Genomic DNA, 6,870 nt, shown 5'->3' on the forward strand with positions numbered 1-6,870 from the left:
AAAAAAAAAAAAAAAAAAAGGCACTTGAAAAACCACAGGTGCAAGAAGATCACTCTGGCCTTCGTGCTGTTTCTTCTTCTTCTTTTTTTTTGAAACGGGGTCTTGTTACATGCCCAGGATGGTCTCAAACTCCTGGCCTCAAGTGATCCTCCCAGTTCAGCTTCCCAAGTAGCTGGGATTACAGGCACATGCTACAGTGCCCGGCTTATGCTGCTTTTTTTTTTTTTTTTTTTTTTTTTGAGGCGGAGTCTCGCTCTGTCGCCCGGACTGGAGTGCAGTGGCCAGATCTCAGCTCACTGCAAGCTCCGCCTCCCGAGTTTACGCCATTCTCCTGCCTCAGCTGGGACTACAGGCGCCCGCCACTTCGCCCGGCTAGTTTTTGTATTTTTAGTAGAGACGGGGTTTCACCGTGTTAGCCAGGATGGTCTCGATCTCCTGACCTCGTGATCCGCCCGTCTCGGCCTCCCAAAGTGCTGGGATTACAGGCTTGAGCCACCGCGCCCGGCCTATGCTGCTTTTTAAAAGCAGGAGATGAAATTCCCATTTGAAAGATGCCCTCCCAGAGCAACAGACACTGAGACCTACTTGAAAATGGAGGGTAGGAGGAGGGAGAGGATCAGGAAAAATAACTACTGGGTACTAGGCTTAGTGCCTGGGTGACAAAATAATCTATATAGCAAACCCCTATGACACAAGTTTGCCTATATAACAAACCTGTACATGTACCCCTGAACTTAAAATAAAAGTTAAAAAAACAAAAAGAAAAGAAAGATGCCCTCCGTGTACAAGAAGGAAAATAACATTGTTATCACCAAGGATTAATAGTTGAGGCTGAATTCAAATAACATAACTCTTATCTTCTAGCCTCCTCACATCATTTAGTTCCTTTTTCACAACTTATTACTTTTCATCCAATTCAGCATGTAAGTGTTCAACTCTGAGTCTCTGGGTCTTCATTTTCTTACAGCGGCTCCTATGTCATATAGAACTTATATTAAATAAATCTGTATGCTCTTCTCCTATTAATTTATCTTATGTCAATTTAATTCTCCGGCCCTGCTGAAAAACTCTGAGAGTAAAGGTAAAATTTTGCCTCCCCTACTGAAGAGCTTTGTAATTTTTTAACATCTACCTAGTATTTTGCTTTATAGATATGCCACAATCTAATTAGACCAATCTTTTGCTACTCTAAAAAAACGCTGCAGTGAGCAATGACAAACAATATTTGTTTATTTTTTTTTAAAAATCCAGTTGTCATAACAATACTGCTTTCATTAGTAAAATTACAGGAGTTTCTGGAACTTGTCAGTAAGCTATTTAACTATACATTTAAAAACATGGTTCCTGGAAGGGCCGGGCACGGTGCCTCACACCTGTAATCCCAGCACTTTGGGAGGCCAAGGTGGGTGGATCACAAGGTCAGGAGTTCGAGACCAGCCTGACCAACACAGTGAAACCCTATCTCTACTAAAAATACAAAAATTACCCAGGCGTGGTGGCGCACACCTGTAATCCCAGATACTTAGGAGGCTGAGGCAGGAGAATCGCTTGAACCTGCGAGGCAGAGGTTGCAGTGAGCCGAGATTGTGCCACTGCACTCCAGCCTGGGTGACAAAGCAAGACTCTGCCTCAAAAAAAAAAAAAAAAAAAAAAAACAGGTTCGTGGAAATAAGAAATTCATTTACTTTAGTAGAAACTTTGACCCAGAGCTATGAGCTTGAACCCACAGCATTTATGGAATAATATAAACACGAGGTTCCTTCAAGAAATAAATAAATAATAAATACATAAAATAGGCTGGGCATTACATGAGGGCTCAAGCCTGTTAGTCCAGCTTTACTCAGGAGGGCTGACGTGTAGAGACCGCTTGAGCCTGGAGGTTGAGGCTGTAGGAGCTATGATTTCACCAGTGTGCTACAACCTGGGAACAGAGCAAGACCCTGCGTGAAAGGAGAGGAGGGAGGGAGGGGAGGGAGAGGGGAGGGAGAGGCAAGGGAAGGGAGAAGGGAAGAGAGAAGGGAAGGGAAAAGGGAAGGGAAAGGGAAGAAAAGGAAAAGACAAACAAGACAGACACTATGCCTCTTGCTTTCTAAGTAGAAAAACAATGAAACATACTTTTGCGAAAACAAATGATAATGGTCAAAATTTAACTGTTAGGGGGCTAGCAATGGCGCTCAACACCTTAATCTCAGCATGTTGGGAGGCCAAGGCAGTGAGGATCGGTTTGAGAAGTTCAAGATCAGCCTTGGCAACATAAGCGGACTCAGTCTCTTACAAAAAAATTTAAAAATTAGCAGGCCATGGTGGCATACACCTACAGTCCGGTACCTCGGGAGGCTGAGGCACGAGAATCCACTTAAGTCGAGGAGTTCAAAGTTGAAGTGAGCTATGATTACACAATTGTACTTCGGCCTGGACAACAGGAATGGGGACCTGTCTCTTAAAAAAATAATTTGTTTAACTGTTAGACAAAAATAAATGTTTGAGGTGATGGATATTTGCAGTTACCTGACTTAATAATTTTTTTTTTTTTTTTTTTTTACATGTACACATATAGTAAAAATCAACATTGTACCTCAAAAATAGGGTACAACTTTATTCATATCAGTTTTTTAAAAAAGGAAAAAAAACAGTCTACTTTTCCATAAAGAAGGAATATTTTTTAAAAATTCTGCTTATCAGCAATTTAAGATTGATACAGAAAAGCTTCCACCCACTTCCCCCTTAAAAACCATGAACAAGATTACAGCTGCACATCTGAACGAGACGACGGGGAAGATGGGAAGTGGCAGGAGAGAGAGTGGAGGACAGCACCCACGGCGAAATAAACTTTTAACTTATACTTGATTTGTGTCGCTTGTTCCAAGATTTATTACATTTCAGATGCAGCATTATAATAAAAAAAAGAAGACTATCTTGGTAGACAGGAAAAAAAAGAGCCTATCAGGTTTAACTAACAAGTTAAATCATGTGAAAAAGCAAATAAAAACCTGAGATTAGAAATTATGGGCAAAGGAGACACTTAAAATGTTTCCAGGACCTATTTGTTCCAGCTTCTAAAAAGGCCGAAAATTGAGACCGGGCAAAAGCCGGGGGGGAGAGGACAATTGAGCCGGACAAAGAGGGCAAGTGAGCCCAGAAAGAAGACCGAGATAGACGAAGGAAAAAGGTGGTAAACCAGTCTTGGAAAAGACAGAAGAATAATTAAGAAATGTCACCTAAAAAACCTCTGAAATTTAATTCAAACAAAGGCAGTCATAGGGAGCTTTCTTCACACGTATCTACTCCTAATTAATAAAATTAGCTGTTCTGTTATCGAGCACATTATATTCCAGGGCATTTGTTAACTGCTATATGCATTATTTAATGTTCCCAGGTAAGAAAATGAAGGTGTTAAAGAATACCCCAAATGTTTTGTTTAGAAAATAATATAAAATTAAAATATTTCTAATTTTTGTATTTGGTGAAGTGGTTCCCAAAGAATAGTAGAAAGCTTCCTGGCCGGGGCGCGGTGGCTCAAGCCTGTAATCCCGCACTTTGGAAGGCCGAGACGGGCGGATCACGAGGCTCAGGGAGATCGAGACCATTACCTGGCTAACACGGTGAACCCCATCTCTCTAAAAAAAATACAAAAAACTAGCTGGGCGAGGTGGGCGGGGCCTGTAGTCCAGCTACCGGAGAGGCTGAGGCAGGAAATGGCGTGACCCGGGGAGGCGGAGCTTGCAGTGAGCTGAGATCCGGCCACTGCACTCCAGCCTGGGCGACAGGTGAGACTCCGTTTAAAAAAAAAAAAAAAAAGAGCTCTAAAGACTCCAGAGCCGTCACTTAACCAGCAGCACACAGCTGAACTACCTCGGGTGCTTACAAAGCTTTTCAAATGCTTGGGCCCCAACTGGGTAATTTTACATTACCAATTTGAAAATAATAATAATTATAAAAGTAGTATACAGTGGTGGTAAAAAATAACTCAAACAATACTAGAGAGGATATAAAATTAAAAGTCAGTCATGCGTGATGGCATGCACTTATAGTCCCAGCTATTTAGGAGGCTAAGGCTGGAGGATTGCATGAGTTTGAGACTAGCCTGGGCAACATATCAACACAGCATCTCAAAAAAAACAACAACAACAATAACAACTATAAGTCCTCCTAACCCAACCTCCCACTGTTAATGATTTCTTCTGTACATTATATATTTTTAATTTACAAAGGAGATAACCATTTACATGCTCTGCAAATGGCTTTAAAAATAGCATCTCTCCATATCAGTACATATTATGGGTCTATCTTGGTCTGTCTTTTGTTTTTGGAGACAGAGACTTGCTCTATCATCCAGGCTGGAGTGTGGTGATCATAGCTCACTGCAGCCTTGAATTCCTGGGCTCATGCAATCCTCCTGCCTCAGCCTCCCAAGTAGCTATAACTATAGGCACATGCCACCCACCACACTCAGCTAATTTTTAAATTTTTTGTAGAGAGAGTCTTACTATGTTGCCCAGGTTAGTCTCAAACTGCTGGGCTCAAGCAATGCCCCCATCTCAGCCTCCCAAAGTGTGGGCATAAGCCACTGCACCTGGCCACCTTGGTCTTTCAATAGCTGCCTAGCATTCCATTGTTAAAAGGCATATTATTCATCACTGTCTTGTCGACATTTAGATTATCTTTTTGTTGTTGTTGTTGTTGTTGTTGTTGTTATAATTAACACTGCAGTGAACATCCTTAAGCATCCATATCTTACTGTCTTTTTGTGAGTATATTTGTGTGGTGGATGAATTCTAAAATGACCTGAATTGACCTACATCTTTGTATGTATAATCCACTCCTCTTTTAGTGGATGAAAACTCTAAGTATGATGAGACTCCCATTATTTTGTCCCATTACATGGCAAAAGAAAGACTATCTTGGGAGGGCCTGATCTAATCAGGTGAACATTTATTTATTTATTTACTTATTTATTTTTAGGGACAGGGTCTCACTCTATCACTCAGGCTAGAATGCAGTGGCACAATCAGCCCACTGTAATCTCAAACACCTACGCTCAATCTATCCCTCAGTCTCAGCTTCTTAAATGGCTGGGACTACAGGCTTGCACCACCATGCAGGCTGACTGAATTTTAAGTTTTTAATTTTCTTTTTGGTAGAGAGGAGGTCTCACTATGTTGCTCAGGCTAGTCTTGAACTCCTGGCCTTAAGTGATCCTCTCCCCTTTGGCCTCCCAAAGTGCTGAAATTACAGGCATGAGCCACCATGCTTGACCTAAGATGAGCCTTTTAAAAACTGAGTGAGGGTTTCTTTCCAGCTAGCTGATCACAGAAGAGAAGGTCAGAGAGATGCATTCAGGGCAGCCTGGAAAAAAGCAAACATTCATATTGCGAACTACCACTGGAGGCTACATGTTATGGAACTGCAAGCAATATCCAGAAGCTGAGCGTCATCCCTGGTCAACAGCTAACAAGACAACAGGGACCTTAATCCTACAGTTACAAGGACTGCCAACAAGTGACCTTGGATAAAGACCCTAAGCCCCAGGTGAGAACTGAAACCCTGGAAACACCTTGATTTCAGTGAGATTCTATACAGAGAATCTAGCCACACTGTGGCCTGGACTTCTGACCTACAATAACTATGAGATAATAAATGTGTTCTTTTAAGCCACTAAATTTGTGATAATTTTTTATGCAGCATTCAAAAAGTAATACAATCTGCATAATAAATTCCTACAAATGAAATTGCCAGATCAAGGGGATATGCACTTAAAATTTATATATATATTACAAAATTGCTCTTCCAATACTTTACATCTTTGTTGTTGTTGTTGTTGTTGAGACAGGGTCTCACTCTGTCTCCCAGGCTGGAGGGTAGTGGTGATCATGGCTCACTATAGCCTCAAACTCCTGAGCTCAGGTGATCCTCCCACCTCAATCAGCCTCCTACTCTGAGTAGCTAGGACTATAGGTGAGTGCCTCCATGCACAGCTAATTTTTTGTGTTTTTTTTTTTTTGTAGAGATGGGGTTTCAACATGTTGACCAGGCTGGTCTTGAACTCTTGGGCTCAAGTGATCCACTCACCCCAGCCTCCAAAAGTACTGGGATTATAGGCATGAGCCACCATGCTCAGCCTACACCAATTTAAACATCCACCAACAGTAGATTTAAAACTTCCCAGTAATTATCTGCTGATTTAAAGTGTTTATTCCACTAAGTCACCAAGGGCCGGAAGGATCTGTATCTTGCCCTCTTGTAGCTGACATTTTGACAGAGGGACTTTTAAAAGTGATTATCCTCTAAAATTTATCTTAATAACAAAGACCTTTTCTTTGAGGCTCTACTAGGAGAGAGGTTGTCATTACAACTGCCATCTCCAATGTAAGAAGCTACTGGTAGCGAGAATTCGTATGAGCTTATGAAACACTATAAATAGCAATCTACCTGTCAGTAAATGGATCTGTGGCAGATGAATAAACTCTGAGTCTCTGAAAACAAATGTAAAAGTTTTTTTAACTTTGAAAATTATTTTTGGAATAAAAGTTTAAATAGTTTATAATAGATTCTTCTAAGATAATAATCTGCAGAAAAATCTGAATAAGATACAAAATGAAATCCATGATCAAAATATCAACCATACAAACACTAAAGTATACTTATATCTTCAGGATTCGTTAAAAGGGGTAGATTGGCCCGGCGCGGTGGCTCAAGCCTGTAATCCCAGCACTTTGGGAGGCCGAGATGGGCGGATCACGAGGTCAGGAGATCGAGACCATCCTGGCTAACACGGTGAAACCCCGTCTCTAATAAAATACAAAACTAGCCGGGCGAGGTGGAGGGCGCCTGCAGTCCCAGCTACTCAGGAGGCTGAGGCAGGAGAATGGC

The 6,870-nt window shown here is 41.5% G+C and overlaps 1 protein-coding gene and 1 long non-coding RNA gene across 9 annotated transcripts in view; one reads left to right on the top strand and one right to left on the bottom strand.

The window, feature by feature from the left end:
• LOC108540788 (uncharacterized) overlaps positions 1-5,607 on the top strand; it is a 10,646-nt gene extending 5,039 nt beyond the window's left edge. For all 4 annotated transcript variants that reach the window (XR_001888766.1, XR_001888765.1, XR_001888764.1 and 1 more), the window contains exon 4: positions 5,300-5,607. This is a non-coding gene — a long non-coding RNA (uncharacterized LOC108540788). The remainder of the gene's footprint in view (positions 1-5,299) is intronic.
• Positions 1-6,870, bottom strand: part of PPP3CC (protein phosphatase 3 catalytic subunit gamma) — a 103,468-nt gene that overhangs the window by 36,486 nt on the left and 60,112 nt on the right. The gene's annotated exons all lie outside the window — the stretch shown is intronic.

The sequence above is a fragment of the Rhinopithecus bieti genome, unplaced genomic scaffold (genome assembly GCF_001698545.2).
Source record: "Rhinopithecus bieti isolate Rb0 unplaced genomic scaffold, ASM169854v2 scaffold_20129, whole genome shotgun sequence".
NCBI lineage: Eukaryota > Metazoa > Chordata > Mammalia > Primates > Cercopithecidae > Rhinopithecus > Rhinopithecus bieti.